The sequence below is a fragment of the Oreochromis niloticus genome, linkage group LG14, assembly GCF_001858045.2.
Source record: "Oreochromis niloticus isolate F11D_XX linkage group LG14, O_niloticus_UMD_NMBU, whole genome shotgun sequence".
Lineage (NCBI taxonomy): Eukaryota > Metazoa > Chordata > Actinopteri > Cichliformes > Cichlidae > Oreochromis > Oreochromis niloticus.
In genome coordinates, this window is record NC_031979.2 from 15,581,347 (window position 1) to 15,605,891 (window position 24,545).

Genomic DNA, 24,545 nt, shown 5'->3' on the forward strand with positions numbered 1-24,545 from the left:
TGTGTCGCACGGGGGTAGAAGGGGGGGTCAGAATGGAGGGTACAAAGTGGTACTGATGTGTAGTTCAAAACACTGGCAGGCTGCCGATCAACTTAAGCCTACACACACTGACACACATTCATACAGACGCCCTCAGACTGTTTTGGGAGCACAAACCGCAGCAAAGGTTTGAAAAGTGTTACTTGCTCTCTCGCTTTACTCAGTTTTGTTCACAGCGTTTTCTTATTTTCAGACTTCTGAGTTCAATTGTTTAGATTTGATTTTTTTTAGCCCTTTTCTCCATTAGTGTCCTGGTTTTCCAATGTACTGACAAAAAGCCGGCATATTTTACAGACTGCTGCTTTTTGGGTTTTTTAATGCCGAAAGGGGCTCACGCGCACTCACACATGGACTTTTTCATCTTAGTCACATGCAAATAAAAAAAAGCTGACAGAAGAGTAGCATGTAGTCAATTACGATGATAAACAGAGCAAAGACTGTGTGGGACGTTAAAGAGCGTTTTCATCTCGCATCTCTGCATCACGCTGCTTTCTTATGTGCTCGCTTTTATATTCAAAAAGAATTATTTATCCTTCAAGATTTCAAACCACAAACAAAGGGAGGACTGCTGTCGTACAAGAAACAGATTTTTAATTCAATTGAGGAATCCTGCAATCTTTCTTTTCACTTTAGAACTGAATTTCTATGATGGATAACTCGTTGAAATTGTACTTTTTCATATTCATTCTTGCTCTCGCCTATGTACCCTGTGAAGGAATACACAATCCAGTACAGGGTTGCCTTTCGATATCCATCTATCACTAGCGCCATAACTGGAAAAGAAATGAAAATAATAATTAATGTGTTCTTTCTCAAAACACGGAATGGGTTTTTCATCATCTTTCGACTCAACATTTTCTCTCTGGATCACGAGGCCCTTCAAAAAAAGCATGTACATCGTGAGACTCTATCTCGCCATACGTATTGCCCTTCAGATCCAGACATCTTTGTACAGCCTTTACTGTGTTTCCATGTGTGGAACTTATCTCAGTGTTATTTTGCTACCCATTGAACACAGAGATGAAGGACTCTAACATATAGACCACAACTGAACAGCTCTACTGTCTTGTTCAGAAAAACCATTGTTAACAAAGGACATCCCTGAATCTGATGAGCTATGGCATTACTGTTAAACCAACTTTCTACACCCCCCGTATAATCACTCGTGTCTCACATCTGTGGATGTAAGGATGTGGATTAAAGATTAGCCATGTCAGTCTGTTTTGTACAAAGAATTTAAATCTAAGGACTAGTTTTCCTAGAAACATGCAAACATCTGTGTCTGAAAACGGTCTCTTTAAAGGTGTCATCAAAGGTGTTACTGCGCACCTCTCTCCCACACATGAGGTATGTATGATATGCCACCCATTACCGGTAGACTTACTTGATGTTGAGGCACACCACACATTTTGAGTGTTAACATCAGCTGTAGCGGAAAATACGCTCGCTGTACTAGTGTGTTGCTTAATTGGGAAAATTTCCACAAACAGAATGCTTTGTTAAATGTGCTCCTGTGGCTGTTTGATAGAGTCTGGCTCCCGGCATCACATTTTAACACACTTTGTAATCCATTAGTTTAGAATATGTAGGTATGTCAAAGATCTATGTAGAAAGACTTCAGGAGGACTCCCACCACGAGTCTGTAATCAGATGTCTCTGCCGGTGTTGTAGAAGTCACAACCCAGAAAACTGAGAATCATCTTGCATATTGGAGAAACCTCCATAGTTGAATTCTAACTTCTCAGTTGGGCAACAAATTTGTCTTCTAACTGAAATGTTTCCAGGTGACACAAATAAGTTATGGCCCAGCCTGTGACTTTGGGACAGGCGTGCGGTTCAAAGCACTGTGACTTTTGAAGTTGTAACCACCCATCAGTGGTGTTGAAAAATGAGTTCTAAGTCCAGATATCCCCTGAAACATTACAAAGGGACATTTAGAAACTTAGAACATCTAGAAACTTTCCCAGGGGACACGTTCACAGTGTGTTTCTGCATTTAATATTTGTCTGTTTGCCTCTGTGTATTTGAAGATTGATTAAAAATAATAATTAATGCGTTCTTTCTTAAAACACGGAATGGGTTTTTCATCATCTTTCAACTCAACATTTTCTCTCTGGATCACGAGGCCCTTTATAAAAAGCATGCACACTGTGAGACTTTATCAGTTGATTAAAACTGTTTCTTAAACTACCGAGCACTGAGCACCTTCAGTCACTGTGATTGGCGAGTTCTTGTGTAGCACTTTTCTACTCACCTTGAGCACTTAAAGTGCAACATGTCTCTATCACACACACGTTCTTTCTATCTAACATTCGGACACATCCACATCCTGATGAAGGTTCAGTGTCTTGTCCGAGGATACTTTGACATGCAGACTGGAGCAGCCAGAGAATGAAACACCAACCTTCCGGTTAGTAGACTTACTCAACCTCCTGAACTATAGCCATGACATAACCTGACCCAAGAGTTATAGAAAGTTAATTTGAATTTAATTTAATGTAACTTAAGTTAAAAACTTAAATTCATTTCAAAAGCAAATGTCTGACATAAGACGTGAACAGTATCAAAGTGGAGCACTAGGATAACATCGCTGTGCATACCCAGTACATTAAAAAGTGTCAACAAGGGCTCATCTGTAAGAGTTGAGATAAGCTGGAAGTGGCAATGTGTTGCATGACAATGTAAAGACTGTTCAAAAGGACAATGCTGCAAACAGTTTACTATCTAGCAGTCTGGGTGTAACACATGACGTAGCACATCTGCCACTTTTGGATCTTGATCTTAACTTAAAATGAATCTACAACACTTTGACACTGGAATACTAAATTGCTAGAAAAACCCCTAACCTGAATGTGATTATTCTTGGCTTTAGCTTGAGCAAACCTTAAACAACAAAACTGTTCTCCAGCAAAGACTCAGGTTAAGTGAAGAACAGATGGTTTTATTCTAAAAAAAACAACAACAACCCACAAACCCGTGGGAACCTGAATGCAATTTCAGCTTTGCTCATTTTAAATTAGGACTTGACACTCGAGACTTCATCCGTCTTTATTCAGAAGGTATTCTTTCAAAACATTTTCTTTTAAATGCTGCCATTGCAAAACTGGTGTCCTCAGAGGCCCATCAAGGCAGCGATCAAGAGAACGTAGGACTTAACCGGCACCAGCCTGTACCTATCACTTAAGCAGTTAAAAAAAAGTGACCTCCTTCATTCAATTTAAAGCCTGGCTGGGTTTTGCAGCTAATGTGTCTTCATAAGAGAGCAGCAGCAATAGTGACATGGGATGATATGTGTGGGTAGGCGGATGTGGCTGCATCTATTCATTCATCCATCCACTTTGCACCAAAAACACTCTTTGTCACATTTCCCAGAGGTATCCATCATCGGGGCATCACAGTGGTGGCAAAAAACCGAGCCACCGAAATCTACTTTGTCTTCATTTGCCTGGCATGTGCGTGTCAGAGCGACAACTTCTCTCCTCACTTGTTCATGAAGAATGCTTTCATAGCTAAAAAGTGCAATTAGTAATTAATCCCCTCACTTAACTCTTCATTCCTGACAGGAAAAAAAAGGAGGAGGGGGACTGGGCTCGGGTGCCCACAGAGCCAGAGATCCACATTATTAGAAGAAAAAAAACAGTTTAGTCGAGAGCTTGCTCGAATAAATAAATAACTAAATACAATCAAATGGAAAAGAGTCTAGACATGCCAATTTGCTGTGAGTCAAATGGGTCTTGACTTCGGGGGTTAGGTTCTGTAAATGTGTGGGCACACAGAGCAGACACAGACACCTTTTGTCTGTCGCTAGAGACAACAGACAACCCTATGGGTTTTTCTCACTCAGCAACGGCGAGCCTGTACTATGAATAGAACTTAAGAAGACGAATAAAAAAAGTCAAGTACTTATTTGGTTTTCATATAATGTCTGAAACAATAAGTCACATAAAGAAGTGTTTTACAGCTCTTTAGTTTTGGCAAATTGAGCAGTTTGCTCAAATCATTCACATGAGCTATCCACCTATTATCTCACATCCGCCTTTCGCTAAGCCGGCTCTGTCAACAAAAACTGAGATTGTTTCAGAGAAAGCAAAGCATTCCCTCTCAGCTCATCAATATTTATCCGCATTTAACGCATGTGGCAAAACATAAAGACGTTTTCAGCATTTCCATATCCTCATATTGTTATTCTTCTATTATGAATTCAATGCAAAGTAAATTACAGTGTATGTTTACTCGCATGAAATGATTATGATTCATGCTGGCTTTTGATTGAATACCTCGCCTAAGAAGGTGAGGTGGCCAGAGATCTTTTATGAGGACTGCTCAGTTGCTTCAAATGGTGTAAAAAACACACAGGTAGTCAAAAACGTAGCATGGAGCCATATTCATAATGTGGACCGGCACTTTGCATCGCCTAATGTTGTCATTTCACTTCAGATAATTTGTTTACCATTGGACGGCTGCTGCATTTCCACACACTCCAGCACTATTTTCCCCTCAGTGCTAACTGCCCCCAATTTCATCGCTCTTTGCCAATCAGGCCTGGAAATTACCATTACGGACACACATCCGCGTACACACGCACACACACAAACACACACACACACTTCAGAGAAATAATCAGCATGCTGTCTGTGCGGCATGTGGCCACACAGCACCAAAGCTTAGCCCAGGATCATTATCAAAAACTATTACCCCTCTGGCCTGGGCATTTTATACTAGCAATTTAGAAGCACGGGAGAGATTCAGAATATGGGGGAGTGTGTGAGTTACTCATATGTGTTGTTATTTGGTCGCCACTGACCACAGATTCTGCTGGTAGTTTTCGGTGGCATGGAAGTGGAAGAGCACTGGAAGGAGGAAAAGGTGCGAGTGAGTGTCTGGAGGATACGTTTTATCTTCTTCTCATGCACTGGTAGCTGCCATTACAGTCAGGCTGTTTGTTAGAAGGGTGACGAAAAAGTGACTAAATTAAGTGATTCTTATGGAGTGTATTCCCGTGACCACAAAAAAGAAGTACATTTTCTAAGCACATGACTGGATTTGAATTTTGCTGTTTTCGCAAAGCTCTGTAAATTATTACTGAACACTTCAAAAGCCTTGAGTAGCTGGAGTTGTGAGTCACAAATCCACTGCAGTATTAATGCTGATTATCTAAATCTTTAGCTCTAGCAACTGAATTTAAGAAACAAACCCAAAAATTCAAATACAATGTACTTCCATGTCCTCCTTCATCAGACACTGATTAGTCATAAGCCCACAACTGGGCTCCATTCCTCTCACTCTCCACATAAATCTAATGGCACTGGTATCTGCACTATAATTATCTACAGCCTGAATATTATTTCAACAGTGTTGATATGTAGTATGACATCCGTCTTGCCCGCGTCTACAAGAGTCCATTCCACGTTTGTGAAAATCACTGTTCGATTGGTGAAAAGTGAGTCCCGTATAATGGCTGAGAAAGCATTCTGACATTTGTGAAAAGAAAAACACACCCCAATTTTGGAAGTGTTAAAGCAATGTCACTGCAAATGTGTGACAGAAACTTGGCAGGAAAAGTGCCAGCTAATTATCAGACATAACCAACCAAAGTTGCACGTCAATCAACTGTTCAATCACTTCTAATCAAATTTACTCACAATACAATTCCAGAAGTTGCCCAGTGATTTTTGATTCGTTGCAAATGATCAGCGGCTTTGTAGGAGTTTAATTAGGCAATTACAGAGTCATTATAGATTTTGGCAGTCAGAATGCACCCTGTGCAAACTACCTCAAACCACACTATACTACATTAGCGTTTATTTTAGTGCTAATTCTGCAGATGAAAGTTACTGAGAATGCATAGTTTTAGTTCTCTCCAAATAAATCTGTGAAAGTAGCGAGAAAGGTACAGTATGCAGATACAATGAAAAGGGTCACATCTACAGTCAATGAACAAGAGAAGTGCAACACCAATAATTTTTTAAAACTCGCTGCATTCTAAAAGAAATTGCATTCCTTGCGTTCTGAAAGGCAGAAAGGACACTGTGAACAAGCATCTACTTTCAGAGAGGAGGGGAGCAGCAGGAATGACAAGGCCTCAAATATTTGCCTGAGTATCTATCATAAGTCTGCTCTGGGTGGGACATGATATTCACTGTAATAATGGGATTTTTTTTCATCCCTGTTAGATGCTGAAAACTGAAATTCCACTTTCTTTCAAGGTTTTACACCCAGGGATCTCAAAGTGCGACCTGTAGGCCAGTGGTGAGCCTTCGCAACATTCTGTGTGACTCACAAGCACAAGAAGGAAAGATGAAGCATCCAGACTTCATGCTACATCTTATGTCCGCTATATGGACAAAAGCATTGAGCCAAACTTCATAATCTTTGAATTCACTGCCACAAGTGACTAAAATCAAGAACTTTGCTTGATCGATCAGTCTCGAGTGAAAAATGGGTCATTCTAAAAAGCTCGCTGAATTAAAGTGTAGTACTGTAATAAGATGCCACCATTAACGAACAAGTCTAATGAAAAAAAAGCCAGCACAAACCACCATTCTCCAACCACACGTTTCACAAACACGAGCTAAACGTGTTCGTGAAATGCCATCAATCATACCCCTGCTCGTAAACTGGCACATGGTAGTCAAAACTTTGAAAACCCCCCGTTTTATACGAACTATGATATCGAATAACGCAGTATTTCTCAGAGTCATTAGCCTTGTCCTACATGGGCTACTTTATTAATATAAAAATGCCATCCCTCAGACGCAACTGCCAACGTTACAACAATAGTAGCCAATGATGAATATTTCATAAAGCTCTATCAAGCCCATTAGAGGAGGCATATATTACTATCAATCTGTCTTCCTCATCAAAATGTTCAAATCCCCCTTTCCTGCCTGTCCACTTGTAAAACAAACACTGCATACAGACTGATAATACACTGGGCCTATCTACGCTGTGATGCCTGCCATTATGAGTAAATTGTGTCTATGGGAATGCAAATTCATGAAGCAGGGAAGATAAACATCAGTGCTGCCGGAAGACTCTGCATTTATGCCCCCTCTCACACTGTGCATTAGTGGAGCATGACAGTTGCCAAGGCACAATCAAGATGTATCGCCCCCAGTGATGACTTCTAAAAATTACAAATGGCAACAGCGGGAAGGCCTTGCAGGAGCCCGCTTTATCATCAGCTACATGGCCAGAAGAAGTAGGATTTCATGGGCATCAGAAAGTGGAGTATCAGAGCCGACAAACCGCTTGTTAAATTTCTCTAGGCTTCATCTTTCCTGGCAGTCTGCATACAATGAGCTAGAAAAGTCATCCATGTGAAGCAAGCCAGGGGTCGTAAAGGTCATCAAGGCTGCTTCCAAGCAGCCAGTGAGCATTCTGAAATGCGGCAAAGCTCACAAAGCAGGGCGCTATACCTATAGGATGTATATGAGATTCTGTATTTATATGTTCTGTAAACTCAAGACCTCATCTGACCACTAATTGTAATTACTGTTATAAAACAAGTCCTGTGGGCTAGTTTCCAAGGTAACTACAGTTCAAAGAGAACAGTTCAAATATTCCAGTTAGCATAAATGCAACTGAACACCACATAACCCCCCCTACCCTGACTGGTATTGATTAAAAAGTGTGGGGAAATGGAGCGACTCACTTTGTGAACTGGACTACTTTTTTTAGCGTGCACTTTTGCATAATAGGAAGCAGGGACATAAAAGAGATGCAAATTAGTGAGGAAGATGGAGAAGAGAGGGAGTTTGTGAGTTCAGATGGGGCCTGATTGAACAGGAAGGGTCCCTTCTGTTTCTCTGCTCCATTATATCCTTTCTGTGTCCACTTTTCCCCACTTCATGGCTTCCAGCCTCTTCACTACCCTCCTGTCACTAGAGTCTTTGTTAAAATGTTTGCTTTAAGAGCTCAGGGCCAGCCCTGTTATTGTCTTGTTGCTGACATAAAGATGTCGGAATATGGATATCGACACACTTGATGATTCATAAAGGATACTCCGGAGAAGGGACCGTGGAGGGTGTTCAAAGCAGGTGTACATTGGGATTGATCACATTCATTAAGGAATGATGAGTATTTGAAACAGACTCAGGTGGCTGATTTGATGGATGCGGTGTAGAGAAGGTCTTAGTCCAATAGGGCATACACTATATATTGAGGCAGAGCCACATTTTTCTATTATACGATATGTCAAAGGGACAGAAAGCTGCATTAAGTTGTCTTTTGTCCAGCCATAACTCATATTTTGTCGGGCTGACAAGATAAAAGTGTACCTAGACTTTCAAGACTTATTTTAGTATTTTTATCTGTTTGAGTGTGATTAAATAAAGAGATAGGATCAAAGCGCTTTGAAAATATAACAAAAATGCTTGGAACAGTGTGTCTCGGAGGTGTATAGGAAAGGTTTCCAATTCATTTAATTTATATAATCCATGAAAACAAAAACCTAAAAAGGTATTTATTCGGTTCAGATCTGTTCCCAATTGGGAAATAGATTTAACTTTATAACAGTAACTATAAAATTATAGTTGCTTAACACATTCCACTTCAAGGCTCTAACCCCTAGTAACACGATGTTAACCTTTGCGAGGTAAGGATTAGGGGTTAGGTTTTAGGGCTAGAGCCTTTAGTTGTTACTTCACTAACAAATAAATATGCACTGCTACTCTAAGTGAGCACTCAAAGCACCTTTTACAACAACCCTCATATTTTGTATACCTAAGCGCCTCACCTAGCATCTCTGAAGAATGCATCAGGGGAAAGTTGGGGTTTGGTTATCTTGCCCAAGGGTACTTTGACATGCAGACTGCAGTAGACAGGGAATGGATCCACTGACCCTCGGATTGGTAGATGACGCTCTATATATATATATTTTTTCTTTTAGCATCCATCTATTCTAGTTTAGAAAAAAACAAAGCAAAAAAGACATCTTTACAGACAGGTGCACTGAGAGGAGGGGTTTCAACTGGTAAGATGCTCCATAAATAAACCATACTCTGATTTTTTTTTCCCCCATCCATGATAAAGCTCTCACAGAACAACAGCGAGGGCACTTTGAGCTGTTTACTCATTTCAGCATCCCACTGAAATGCACGCCATATCTGTCAAGGTAAGTCTCGCAAAGCTGCGTTGTATATTTTCACTCACACTGTTCGCTCTCAACTTTGGAACACAGACACCAACATTCTGTTCTTTTTGTGAGGAAACGTCGAGCTACACGAGGTGCTGTGTTAGGTAGCTCGCAGGATTAACAAAAGGTTGAGTGTGATATGTGAAGAACATGGGGAAACATGGGATCAGCAAGTGTGCTTTAACCGCATCTTTCATCTACAAAAGATGCCTGTAAAGACAGGCAGGCAGATGTGGCTACACCCACAATCCAATTCTGTGATGATAATAGAAATACTCTGAGGATGAGGGAATAAGCAGCAGTAAGTCACAGTGCTTAGTGGTAACTGATTTTCACAAACTTTGTTGTCTTGGCTTTGAAAAACTCTTTTAAAGGGAATGCAGACAGAGCCATAAACAACTGCCGATGTCACTGTTACTTTTCTGAAAGATTTTATTTATTTTCACTTGAATTTTAACAATCGCCAATCTGGAATTGAAAGGGTATTCTGAAAAAAAATATGCAGTCACATTAAAAGAGGCAATTTTACTGAGCTTTCTCTGACTCAGAATCCCCATTTGACACCCTCTAGACAGTGGAGACATCCATTTTCCTCTCATCGTCTTCAACTATTTGCTTCCCTTGGAGACAGCCTCATCTCATTCTTCTTCCCTGGCTGCTGTGACATTGAAAGAGACTCCTAATCAAAACATTTGTCTTTCTTTCAGCCTGCGCTCAGACCGGTGAATGAGAGCTGACACCAGAGGGAGACGTATTTGTCCCAATCAGGGCCTCATCTCTGTGTCACCGCCGGGCGAGTGTTTCATCTCGACAGGGCACTGATGAATCCACCACTTAGCCTTGATTTGGAGGAGCGGCTCGCCGCCGCCAAAGTGCCAGGTTAAATCACAGCGTCAGTGGCTCAGCCATGGCCATTACAGGCAGCACAGGCATTCTACCTTTACCATAAATGCTTAGAAATGTTACAATAATGATCCCTGCCTTGTCTATTCTAAAGTGAGCTGTAATCATATTATTATAGTACATGGAAATGAGATTCTATTATAGCAGAATTTGTGTGTTTATAATTTCCCCGTAAGTGCTAATTATCACCTTAGATTGTCGTACGTTTTCGATATCTTTTTTTATCTTAATTTAGGTAAATGCTGAGTTGCTGGATGTCTGTCTTTATACTGCAGTGAAAGGCTATGGCTTAAAAAACAGATACCACATTTAGACACTTATTTAACGAAGCAGGCTGCATGTCACTAATTCCAAAACGCCACATAACACAGCTTAGCGAGGTAAGAGTTCAAGTGAGGAACGCTGATCTGTTGTGTCACTTTCAGGAGGAGGTGTTTGAAAAGGAGGGATCCGATGTTTCGTAACATCCATATTCCCTCTTATCCGTCGTTCCCACCTTGTGCAAATTTGAAAACAGCTCGGCAGGTTTGATTTTCGAATGGACAACTACTGCCGGCTTGTTTGGCATACTCGATTTTTCCATTGCACAGTGTTTAACTTAATTCCGATCTTGTTAGCAGAATGTATGGTGTCAGCAGCTCTAACCACTAACGCGGGCGATTGGGATGAGCGCGATCAGTTAAACCAAACATATTTCTGATACTGCAGCACTATGTGCTACGTTAATGGGAAGGAAAAGCCAAAAAAATAAAAAAATTGGGGAAAAGTGAAAAAAGCCTTGCCTTTTGTGTGTGTTGTGTGTAGTGAGAGACAGAGAGATGAGAGGCAGGATCCAGCTAGCTACAGTACCTGTCAGACAGAGTGGAATGTTGTTACAAGACAAGGGAGGAAAGGAAGCTTTATCAAGGTGTGCAGGATAACACTGACACGAGATAAGAGACCTGAGTAGGAACTACATTATGCCACACCTTCACTAAGAGAACTCTGTCAAGACACGAGTAAAGAGATCCATTTCAGTGTGGGAGCCACCATAATACTTAACTGCAGAAAGCCATTACCTTTCAAGTATACACTCTACCTTTAAGTGCATATAAGGCATTAAGCAGACACTCTATCCTGTAATTTCATTTGGATTCCCAAAGCCTTTCTTTGAAATCTGCCCTTAAATGGACAAAAAACCTCATTTCCAGCATGCTGAAGGCATCATTTTTAAAGTGGCTGGAAAGCTGTTGGGTGTTTTGAACTGGAATTTCACTTTTACAGGATGGGTGGTTTGCAGTGAGAAGACAAGACCGTCCGCGAGGTCTTTCATCACGCTGGGGCCTCAACTTCGTGTCCTACAGCGTCCCCTAACCAACCATTTCGTCACAAAGCCCCAAATGGGACCACAAAACGTCTCCCTTTGGACTTTCACACTGCCACTTTGTACACAACGCCATTTTCATGAAAATCCCTCAATCAAAGCTTAATTTGCATTTCAAAGTAGCACTTTACAGCTATGGTGAGGACATAAAATCACATCTGCCTTCAAATAAATAAATGGGAATTCAAAATGGTATAAAAAATGATATAAAAGCGAGAGCTGGCAGAAAACTAAGTTAGTCGTATTTCATGTCATTTACAGTACATTAGCAAATGCCATAAAATTGCACAGCTGTGCGGAATGCAGTAGTCCAACAATTTAGGAGACTTAAGGCAGCAATATAAATGTGAGGGCGACGAGAGAAAAAGAGGTTTACCGGAAACTGTGGCGGAAAAAAACATCGGAAATAGTTTCTTTTACTTTCACTTTTATTGTAATATTATAAGCAATTCCACGTCTTTAAAGGGCTGATGATGAAAACACTTAAACGGAAGTTAAAACTCTGCACTCCCATTTATTTCAACAGACCCTTCCTCATAGCAACAGACTCTAATCTTTACTGGATTTTTTGAAGGGGTATTGTTTCAGATATTTGAAAGTTTCCATATGGACCAAAATGACTCTGGCTGTTGTAGTTATTGCTGTTACTTTTAAATAAGTGAGCAATTTTATTATTTTTTTCCCTATTTGTTTAATTGGGTTCCCTCTATGTACTTTTACTGCTTGTGTGACAATCTGAAAACATTCGAGGTCATAAAAATCGAACTGACTCACAAATGTTCAAGCACCACTTTATATTAGAATATGGATTCCCAGTTCCCAGATTTCACAAAACGCTCTGGTTACTGAATATTGCAAACAATAGAGCAAGAACCACTCAGCTGAACAAATTATGTACCTCTACTTAGCACCTCTAAATATTATATATATATATAAACCATCTGGCTTTAACACATGCTATAAATGTTCTCTAATACATAAACCAAACCATGGTTACCAAAGGCAGCAACTGGAATAGCATTTCTACTGAAGAAATTCAGAACAACACCAAAAAACTTTAAACTCTCTCTCCTCGGTTTTAATAACAAACAGCAAACCTGGCCAAGAGAACTGCTCCTTCGCACTGTTACAGAGAAATCAAGTGACCAGAAAGCTTAGTCTTCACTGTATCACAGGAGTGGTTTGATACTGAAGCTCGGTACCTCTCATCTCAGGTTACTGTCTCTTAGCGCTCCTGGCCTCCCCTGGGGCACTTTGCCACATCCAACTCAGCATCCTGGTTACTAGACTGTGAAACCTCAAGAAAGCTTTTTTTTTTTAAACCTACCCCCCCCCCCCCCCCCCAATTTTTTTCCACACCTCTTGAACTTTCTTGCCAACAGCATTGCCTGGAGGCATAATTCTGCTCCCAGTAGTAGGAGAGCTTTGAACCCCCACGCTCCTCCCATCACTACCTGCAACCCCCCACCCAGCATTGTCTCTGTCTTTTGCTCTTTCTCGTTTTTCTAATTTGATGCCCGCTTTAACACTTGCCACTTTTCATCTTTCTGCGCAGTTAAAGGCGTTAAGAAGTGTAGCTTTTTAAAAAAAAAGAATAAACACTGCCTCTTCCACACTTTTAACTTTTAGCTGGGTGTTGATTTGATTTGACTAATGATTCTGTGTGCGACAAGGACTTTACAGAGGTAGTCAATCTGTTTAGTGTAGGCCAGAAATGATTAAGTCCCTTTTTTTGTATGTGTCACTTCACCAAATTAGTCAGACTGGCTCAACAATCAATGATGAAGTGAGTGACTGAATAGTTCCTTTCACACTTTATGTCTCATTAACACCAGAGGAAAAAGGCAGGTTAGTGCCAGTGACTCTTACTCACATTTAGCTCTAGTAGGAAAAGATGCAGCACACAGAGACTGTCAATTTTTCTCAAACAGTCCAGTATTTACAAAGGATTTACCAAATCAATGTATTTTAAGTTTTTATAAGCTATACAACAGTAGTTAAGCTCAGCTAAAATACTAAGCAAAACCTCAGTATTACCTGACTGGTTTAGGTTTATAAGAACTCAGATAGGCCTAAATAAATTCTGCACAGAAGAGGTAGGTAGCCAGTCTCTTAAAAAACCTCCTCTATTACCCATAAATCCAAACTGCAGTGGTATGTAGTAAAATTATAACTCAGGAAACACCCTTACACTATGGTGTATTTGCCGTTTCTTAATTTGTGGATGATATAGAATTAAAAAAGTTTTGGCTATTATTACTGGCTTCCATTGTACAGTGTTGATTACCAATATAAACTTTGGATAACTACTATCATAACATGAATCAGTGAGTTACAGAGGAGGTGTTCCTATGAGGCTGCCAAATTTCCTAGCAACTATGTAATTAAATCTGAGTTATCATCTCATTACCTAAAACAGTCGCTACTACACGATACTTAGTTGAGCTGATGGGTCACTGTGGAAATTATTCTAGCTGTTACCTACTTATTATCTACTTATTATAAGTGTGATATAGCCAACAATGCACTATAATTTACCAAATATTTACAGATAAATAGTTTATAATTATGCTGTTCCAAATGGAAGAGTTACTCATAAGCTGGTAGAAAGAGTGGGAGAAAAAAACAAAACAAAACTGGATGACCACAATGGGTTTTAGAGTGGGGAAACATGCTGAACTGCCTCCACTTAATGAGAGCTCATTGGGAATGTAGACTGTTACAGCCAGAATGCCAAGCATTAAAAGCAGTCATAAAAACTGGGCCATCTACCATAGAGTTCTCTCCAGAGACCAGCTATAAGTCATTATATCAAACGAGCTTCCATTTAAACCTGTTCATGATCCAGGGTAAGGTCCTCTCCATCTCTCCATTTAGTGCCCACGACTACTGGGTTATGGAGGCGTATCTTAAACCACTGTAAGTGGTGATGACATGGGTTGTAAACCAATTAGATACCCTCTTAACAAGCGGTGGTCACGGTCTTCTGCAGGTTTTACCGGGCCACTTATAGGCTCTTCTGCTCTTGCTTTTTGCCCCGTCGCCAAACTGCCTCTATGACTCCAGCACAAGAGGAGCTATCCTCGGCTCTTACCCCTCGGCTCCCGTTGCCTAGGTAGTCGGAGCTTTTGTGCCGCTGTTAGGCAGGAAGCCAGTCACAAGCTAGAAAAATTCTACAAGGCATAGATGCAGTATGAGATGTGCACCCAATCATATATGATCTCAGAAAAACACAGAGATGACCGCCTATACAAATGGAGTGTCGCTTTCTGTAGTCACTAATGGAGATCATGTTGCACTATTAAAGTTCGGGTTAAGCGAGATTAGAATGGCTGCCACATAGTGACAGTCTGACCTTTAGTAAGCTAGTCCTCGCTGTGTGACTTCTCTCCTGTTGCCTTGCAGAACTGTGCGTCAATGCCTTACTTACAGAGGCTTGTATTGTACTGTGTAATCATTTGAAACATGAAGCTGTAAAAAAAAAATCAGCAAACATATAAGAATTTCCCCACACTTAAATTTATGAAACAGGAAAAAACATTATCATGGTGTGGGAGCAAAACCTTCTTTTTGAGAGGGAAAAATCTGCTTGTATTAATCCTACACACACCACCGAAAATACCTTCCCTGCAATTCAAAAGGAGCTATAAACGGACAGTTGCATGGAGAGGTTTGGATCCAAGTACTGTAGAAGCACATGTCAGTGAGTTTGTTTGCAATCAGCTGGAGTGAGTTGGACTGGCAGTGTGACGTGATGCCCTTTGGGATGATAAACATCTGATTCTGTTATGCTTTTGCAGGCAGTAAGTGTGTGCGCACAGTGAGTGTCAGTGCTACCTGTCAGGTGTGAATGAAAAATAGAGAAACAACTACTCCCAGGCAGTTTTAGACCTTACAAGATGCCAACTCTCTGCTGCACCTGGCTGCAGAGGAGCAATTAACATGTCACAACCTGAGCCTTCTGTCCCGAGCTTCCTCTGGCTCTGTCTAGCTCCCTGGGTGTCCATTTCTATCCTTCTCTCTATCTGGACCTTGGTTTTCACAGTTTCTTACCGCTGCTGCCATACTGTATGCGGCCCCAGAGAGGACTGAATAACCACAGCTAATTCTGCAGAGGTTGATAGCAAGTGTCATAACTGTTCCCAATTAAAAGAACAGACCCGTGGACAACCTTGGACTGTAAAACCATAAATATGTAGTATAATACAATAGAAAAAAAATTCATATCCATTACTAAAGATTAATGGCTGTTCACACACATAGTTGCCCAAACCATTAATGCTTAGTTTTAGCTTTAGCATGGGACAGTTTGACACTAAATAGCAAAAAAGTTTCTGCCAATGTTCTCATAAGTAACAGAAGGGAATAATAAACCAAATATCGACTGTTCTGATGGAAATAAAGGACATAAGCAGAGTGCATTAACATGCATCCCTGTAGTGACACCATTACGGCCGCCGTTCTTTAATACCCACGTTTAACCTTGGCTCAAATAGTGCTGAATATGAATAACGGGCTGCAGGTGATAACCTGTGCGCCGGCGTTACCCTGTGTTAAAAATACCCTCAAATGCATTACCACGATAGACCAGCATGCATAATGTCTCCCCATTAATTTGCAGGTTCGTATTTTTTATGAATAATTATTGCTGGTATCACGGCATCTCCGCAGTAATGATATCGTCACGTGGGAGAACAAGCAGGGAGAAGTATCAGAGGAACGAGATGTGCAAGAATAATGGGGGCTGAGGCCACTGAAAACCTCCTTAAAGGAAGAATAAGTTATAGAAGTCAACGCCAACTAAGTTCCACTCCAACTGAAAAATACCTCCTAATCTCAGAAAATGTTTTAGAAAAAAGAAACCCCATACTCTCGACTATGGAGGCACACACCGTAGTAATGTGGCATACTAAAAGCAACTGAGAAAAAAGGAAAACTGAAACTTTTTCTGTGAATATGTGCGTGTTTTGGGTCGGCACAGCAGGATTTATTACCCAGCTGTTGGATGACATGCCTAATGATATACCAAATGTTACCACCATTAAGCCTGTTGCAGATGTACTAATTGATAAGTATTAATCCTGTTAGTTTGTTCTTTAGTTGCGCTTGCATGCACACACACAAAAACCCCTACTTTTCTTCAATCGGAAACTATTTGAGTTTTCATGTGGACTACAACAGATTGAAAAGTTCCAAAATAATGATGTAAAGTTGTTACTGATGGAAGCTATTGATTATGGAAGCAAACACCCAAACTTAATCAATGTATCTACCATGAAATATCAAATATAGCACACTATAGCATCTACAGTCTAAAACTGAGCTCAAGCACATGGTTGTTTTACCATTTTTATCTAGAGCGAAGGACAGACGCTAATGGCTGTTTACATTTATTCTCACAGTTGGCTCAAAGAAATAGAAATGATTTATTTCCATTTTTTTTTCTAATGGAAGACTATTAAAAATTGATGCTGATAACCCTGCAGAAATGTTGATCGAATAGCCTTCTTACCCACAGTATATCTGCCAGCTGTCTCATCTGCGGGCAGCATGCATCAAAACCGGGTCTGACATGATGCAACTTTTCATCTGCAGGCTTCGGAGTCACATAGGTATAGATTAGGTCCTCTCCCTCTTTCTCTCTCTCTTTCTTCTGTCTGTCTGTATTCACGCTTTCTCTCTCTTTTTTCCTCCGAGCCCAAAGCATATAATTTGTCATCTGGAGAAATTGTTCCCCTCTTTCTTGCCATCATGGCGGAGCATATTTCCGTGATCTCCAGGATCAAGGGGTTTTCAATAAAAAGACTCTATATCATCCAGTGACCCTGGCTTCACGCGGCAAGGCTCCTAATGAGCCCTCAGCAAACGGGCTGATTTTTTCCTTGTCTGTGCCAATTGAGCTGTGACCCAGCTAAGGCCTTGCAAATCAAAGACATCTTCAGTCTACTCATTATTTACTTGTGACAGCTAGCAGGGAAACATGATTAAAGCAAGTCAAATGAAAAAGAGGGTAGAAAGGAAGAAACAGCACCATTTAGATATGTGAACAGATTTTTATCAAACATTTGCTTGGCGGTGGAACACAGCTGAAGGTCACAGCTGCCAATTGCTCACAAAGAAAAGGCTGTTTATTACACTATTTTATATCTGCTGATGATTTACCCGAGCTGGGTACTGGAAAACTTTAATTAAGGTGTTCTTGCTTTGACGCTATAGGCGTGCTGTGTATACGAGCACACGGGCAACAAATATTTTCCTGTAGGTCTCTGAGGAAGACTGGAAGGATGACTAAGCTGGGTCTGCGGCTCTATCCATCACTGCTGGGTTCGCACATCTCCCACACCTCTAACGTCTCCAAAAAGTCACTTTGTCCGTCACCGCTCGGTGTCACTTTGCTCAAGAACATTCCGGTCAGCTCACTCGACACGCGTTCATACTGGTGATGATGAGTGCTTAGGAAAGTCATTACCCTTATCAAACAGTGGCACCCATGAATCAGCGACGCACACCTTCTAAAGAGTCGCAAAAAACAAGATCCCCCAGCCTGCTGGGGACATTTTTTTCTTTTTACAAAGAAGACATATCTGAGCCAGTTACTCCAGATAATTAGAAAATACCAACCCAAAGATTTTTCTGGTCAATGAAAGTCTCCATTAGTAAAGGTCTCGATGATCAAAAATTCTGAGATGTGTACTGGTTCAGAGCTTATGTCCCTCAAGAAAAAAAAAAGGAGCTGACAGTAGATTTTATGTTATCAAAGCTCCGCTGCTCGAGCATATGTTGGCACAGACAAACATACTTGCCAGACACAATTTACCCATTAGAAGGAAGCTTTTAGATGTCAAGGCAACATGTCCTACAGGAAGTGATAGAACGGGCCTTAAGGGAACTTAGAGAGAGAGAGAGAGGAAAACTGAATCTAGCGTGTCCTCACCAATGTGGAGAGGGCTTAATTAGGGTCTGGGCTTTTCATTAAGGCAGCCATTAAAGTCAGCATCATGTAGTCCAACACTGGCATGCCACAGTGGGGCACTTGTGTAATCACACACACAGACACACATGCACATGGATGCAGTCATGGCAGTTCTCATCCAGTGGACCTGAACAATATGCAGCGGGGCAAATTTCTTTCATTATAATTAATTAGAAAACCTTCCATCCCCGATACATATTGTATCCTCCACCCGTTTTTCTTACACGCACAGAGGCCATCCGTCATTCTGCCTTAATGTGTTTAGTTGCACCACACAAGGACAGGGGATTTTGATGAAATCATAAAGGACACTTAAATTGCCGTTACATGCAAGAGGGGATCCCATATATCACACCCCAGTGTGTGTTCATTTCTAGGAAATGACTCGGCCCCTATGCTGTAATAAATGGTTGAACACTTCCTCCATCTCTTTTTCTCCACCTCATAAATATGAAAAATATGGGAAGACGGTAGCAGGCGGTCTTGCTGCAACTTTATCATGTTGGAAAATAATCACTTTCTTTTGCTTTGTTTCCCCTAATGATAAACAAAACATCTTGGCACAAAAAAATTCATAATCCTCGCTAAATGCATTGGGAAAACGCAGCGATGGTGTACAATGTGATTTTGCTCAGTGTCAGTTTAAGCTGAGCCACTGTCTCGCTTTCTGCCAGCCTGCTTTCCATTCTTTCCAGTCAACTGATCTCTAAACCGTTTGTTAGCCTCTCCATGCAGGGACTGCACAAGTCATCCCATGAAGGGATTGGGAAGATGGGAAGACAGCAAGGAAGAAAAACAAGTGAGTGAGGGAGAGATAAACTCATCTCTGATCTTAAGTGACAATTTGACTAGGCATTTTGCCAGGAGAACGCCGTACTGATGAAAGAGTGCATAAATAAAGGATGCAGCGAAGATGTCAGCCAGGCACAGAAGAGTGGAATAGACAGAAAGGGAAAGAGAATGGGGGGAAAAAGACAGGGAGGGATAGTGAACCATTTGGACACCTCTGGCTAGACTCCCCCTCGCCCATTACGCCGTCTGGATCTGACTTCACATGCTATTAGAAGCAGTGTAAATCAGCAATTAGGTGCACAAATGAAGAAATGTCAGCAATTACCTGGAGCACAACAGGCCAGCAGACCTTGCCATGGTGCATTCCAGCACAGCCAGGATCCCTCGTCTTACAGCCAGTCAACCACCCACAGAGGTATGTGCACGCACACACACACACACATTCTCCAAGCATGTCCCACGTGCACACGCACCCACGTAGGCTGCCGCTCACGGTTTAGCTGAGCAATTCCTGACTGGTTCTATCATCAGGATGACACAGAGCTATGTGGCTCAATTAGACAACTTGTTTTATTTTCTGGTAAGAATGACAACCGTTCACTCTGGAAGAGACAAAATGTTTTCTAATTTCTGCAGAACTACAAATCTCAGTCAAGTAAAATATTTAGCGAGGCAGAGAGGCGGGGGTGGGGGGGGTTGCTGGTGGTGATTTCCTTCATTATTAGAATAGTGAATGAAAACTAAACATACTATACATGAAAATTACACAGCGATAGGGCTCATTAATTTGCAGAAGCTAAGGCTCTCTGTTGTTGGAGGTGATTATTATTGTTATTATCCTTTCTTTTATCACATTTTTGTAATTTCTGAAGGGGGGTGGGGGTGCAATATTGTAAAATCAGACCATTTTGCAGCACCTTCAACACAGTTGTTCTAATTATGCAGCATAACGGAGCCATCTCTAATCCAAAGGCACGCTGGCCTGCCAGATATCCTGCAAATACCAAATACCACTCCACCATCCCCCATCTCCCTCCACCACTAACCCCATCCTTACTCCGTGCACGCACGCCTGCACACAGCGCAGACGCATGTGCATTCTGGCCCTGCACGCTCACCTCACGCCTTCAAAGTCAAAGACATTTACGCTGTTGCGATAAGATCGGCCATAAGCACGCGGGACAGTAGATTATTCCATGTCTGGGTGTTTGTTTGCCAGTGTGAACGGCAGGGTGATGGGAGCGCTCATCTTGCAGAAGCAGCACCCTCTGGGGATCTGCTTACTCCAATGCAAGTTATTAAAGCAAACATCTACATTAGCCAAAGGGAACCTTTTGTGTGAGTTGATGCTCTCCATATTCGGCTATGAGAAGTACAGCGGTGACATAAACATTCAGCATTTGCACTGCACACAACTGAGCATTCTGAGTTTCACTGACCTCTGTGTTTTGCTGCATTTGCCTAAGCTTTTTGAACCCCTCCCCCAAATAGCCTCCTTGGTGATTTGCTTGGTAATTAGATATATTCCCAGTGTTCTGCACGAGCGCTAAATGTCATTATACACCTCATATACAGTAGCTTCTTCCTTTGAGCTATGTAACACATTATAATGAATACCATTTTTATTCCCATTCAACCGTCATCTACAATGTCCACCTTCACGACACAACGCACACACACTCCTCCTCCTGCCATACTAGCACCTGGTCCACGCTGACATTTTATGTTTAGAGTAGTGTGATACCAGAGGCGCTATACGGGCAAATTAAAGTGACACAAATTTGCTCCTGTAACCCTGGGTCACCAGTGCGTTTGTCTGGGGAGAAAAAGTGTTAAGTTAAAACATTAGTTACGTAAAAAAGTAACATCCCAAGAGGGATGAGCATGAGGCTTATTGAGTAGCCAGAAAGTGTAAGAAAATGATGCACACTAATTTGTGATTAATTCAATGTGTGTTAGCATTTTAGAGGGCGTACTGTGTGATACCTCATAATCTGTGTGCGTACATCAAGTCTAGCTTCTGTTACAACAACGTAAAAGAAGTTATGTTTAGGGACGGCTGAGGGGAAAGTGAAGAACTTGTTGACTGTCTGTCTGCAGCACCGGTCTCCCGCTAAAATTCCAGATGCTTTATAGGTAACAGAAAGCTGGAGGGGCTTAAAGATGCTGAAGATACTTGGAAAGACGGGGCAGACAGCAATCATGCTGCTGAAGGCAAAAGCTCTCTGCACAGAGATGCATTTTTCAGGCCAAGCCTGGCAGCAAGTTTGCACTGCAGCCCCCCCAAACGCATGACAGACGTGACATAAAAAAAAAAAAAGCAAGAACCATTTCCCAGATGGAATACAAGAAGATGCCTTGTGAGTCTTGTTATGAAAGGCATGGAATGATTTTTTTCCCCCCCAAAATAAAACCGTCCATCTAAGCAGAGTTTATATTCTTGGTACATCTCCGCTCACACACGCACAAACTCAGCTGAGTAAGCACAGATGCCTGAACGACTTTTTACCTTTGCCCAACTTCTTCTTCTTTTTTTTTTTATTCCTCTTGCCAGATGCTGTTTGTCTTCAAACCTCATGCTTATGGTATCTGGGGCCATCTGAGCAACCCTGCAGTAGAATTATGCACTGCTGGGTTTAGAGCGGTGTGTGGGAAGGATTAATGTGACAGAGCCTCCCCAATGTGCCACAAAACCATCATCTTTAGCTCTGGCAGCAAGAAACACACACAAAGGGGGTTAGTAAAGATGAGCTAACTGGCTGGCTGCTATCTACCACAAACCCCCCACAACTAAAACAGGGCTTTGTATGCTAATGAAACTCTGCAGATCAGCAATGGCAGGAAGGAGAAAAATGTGCAAGGCATTAAATCGTGTCTGTGGTAGCATTAAAGAATAATAATAATGGAGAACATCGAGACGTCTCTGGTTATTGATGTGTCTTTTATGACAGACCTCTATTGAAGAGAGTGTGACACTAATGTCTGCCCTGTGGCAGGAAGAGAAGGGGCATTAGAGGCAGCGGCCGCTGTTCATTTATTTGCATGAGGGAGGGAAAAAAAGAGCGCTTTGTCAAAACACATATGCAGTAATAATTTCAAAATCCAATTTAGCCCCTTTATGAGACTTGGAAGTATATATCAACAATACACCAGCATTTACACACAATTCAGTGTTATCATTTCAAGGTTTTTTTTCATTTTATAGATGTCTGCTCAAATGGTTTTAGAGATTGGAAGAGATGAAATACTTATCAAGCTGGCTGGAGGGAGAAGGAATCTTATATTGCAGCAGTTTTTCTTCAAAGCGCCCGTGGCCTGATTGTAGCAGAGTTTAGTTCGAGAAGACTCACGCCCCAGGTGCCACCGTGTGACAGTTGGGCTCAGATGGACCTAAACCACCATTTGCAGCATTGGCAGCACTTTGCTTCCATATGCTGTGAAGTGGGCAGGCAATGTGGGACACTCAGCTGGCCATGCGGAGTGGGTCAGGGGGACAGGGTCCTTTGCCCAAGGCTGTCTAGGGATTTGCTGTGTCTTTGTGTGTTTGTTCTGCATGGGTCTGGGACGATGCTGGTAACACAGGAGCTCATGTTAGTCAAACAGTGGACAGAGATACTAGAAAGACACAAATCATCACTAACGTGGCGCCTAGAGTTGCCTGACTAGACCCTCATATATGAATATATCCCACAGAGGTATTAAATGAAGCCTCTATTTTGAAATTCACACATCACACTAGTCCTTGTTCTTTTACATTTCCTTTTATTTTATTTTTAGAGCTGCTTCTATGATTCAAGAAGTTCCCACAGAAAACGACCTTGCCATGCAACAAATATTCAACGACACCAGCGATACTTACAAGCAAATGAATATGAATCTCTTTATGCGGATCAAATAGGAGCTGTTTTATCACCTTAGTTAAACACTTATTGATCAAATTAGCTCACAGGAAATGAATAAGGATGGATCCCATTACTTTTTTCAGCATCCACAAGGGATGGCTGCCAAGCTACAAATACAGAAACATGTTAAACTGTTTTTGCTTCCTTGTGCCACTATTGAAATGCAGGGATAAAAAAAACAAAACAACAAACTGCCATGGGAACAGGGTGTTGACAAAAAGTGATGTTAGATTCAGGCAACTACACTGATCTCTAGTAAAAATCGAATCATCCCCCTCCATAGGAATCAGTTAGAGCGGACACAATGTCACACTGGAGATTGAAATCAGCCTAACTTTGCTTCTCACCTCTCCCACTCGGTCAGCAAGCATGTAGTGTTACACAGCAGAAACCTACAATAGCATGTGTTTAGATACCATTTTGATCCATCCCTATCATTCTTTCCCTCTCTGCAGCTTCATAGTGTATTCTGACACTGAGGTCCTCAAACGGTCAGTTTTGCTTCTATTTCAGTTTCACTTTTTTCATCCTCTTTCTGTGCGCTGTGCTACTTAAATTTCCACAACTCCACCTGAATGACCCCGCCCAGCACCTACGGCCTGCCTGAGCAAGGAACCCCCGGCAGATCTCTACGTGCTGTACATGATTCGCCAAATGTGTTTGTGCTTTCCTCTGAGGGTGAGGGTAATGGAATAGCATCTTCCTGAGGCGATGGCTGAGCGCAGAGATGCTAGAGAGCATCGTTAAAAGCATATGAGCATACTCATAAGAGAGAGAGGCCAGGCTGTTCAGGAAAGGGCAAGCTTTTACAGGGACAACCTTTGGCTACGAGTGCAAGCAATCAACAATCAGCATCTTTTCTTTGTCCTAGGCTCTCAAGAATTCCTCTTTTTTTTCTTCTTTTTACTTTATTTTTGCTTAGCTCTGAGTGTCCCTCTGAAGTTTGTTGAATTCTTCCTCTCTTGATTTTACTCTATCTTTCTCACACACTGAGACTCTCATTCAACACGGTTGCTGTCACATGGCCGTGACAAAATGTTGAAGAAGCGGGTCAAAAGTCTCTAATAGGTTGTTGGTTCTCACATGCCATAATAGCGCTGATTCACTTTCTTTATAACAGCTTGGCGTTAATGGGGGGGGAAAGGGTGACAGTAACACCAAATGAAAAGAATGGTGTTTGCCATGTACTGGCTTGTTGATTTGCAGCCTGATGGATTTTTAATATTCATCGCTGGGTCGTTCCGGACGGTTGGTTGTGGCTATTTAGCAGCTCAGTGCTTCTGGACGGGAGCTGTGCTGCCACCACAGAGAGGAGGCAGGGGCTGGGAAAAGACAGAGAGGACAGACACTTCACATGAATGATGGTCCGTGGCAAGTCCGCTCCGGTCTTGGCCGGTCTTAGAAGAGAAGATGTATGTTCAATGACTAAAAGGTTTG

At 41.6% G+C, this 24,545-nt stretch overlaps 1 protein-coding gene across 9 annotated transcripts in view; it reads right to left on the reverse strand.

Annotated features, from left to right (window-relative positions):
• The window catches only part of kirrel3b (kirre like nephrin family adhesion molecule 3b), a 164,313-nt gene that overhangs the window by 69,938 nt on the left and 69,830 nt on the right, over window positions 1-24,545 (reverse strand). The gene's annotated exons all lie outside the window — the stretch shown is intronic.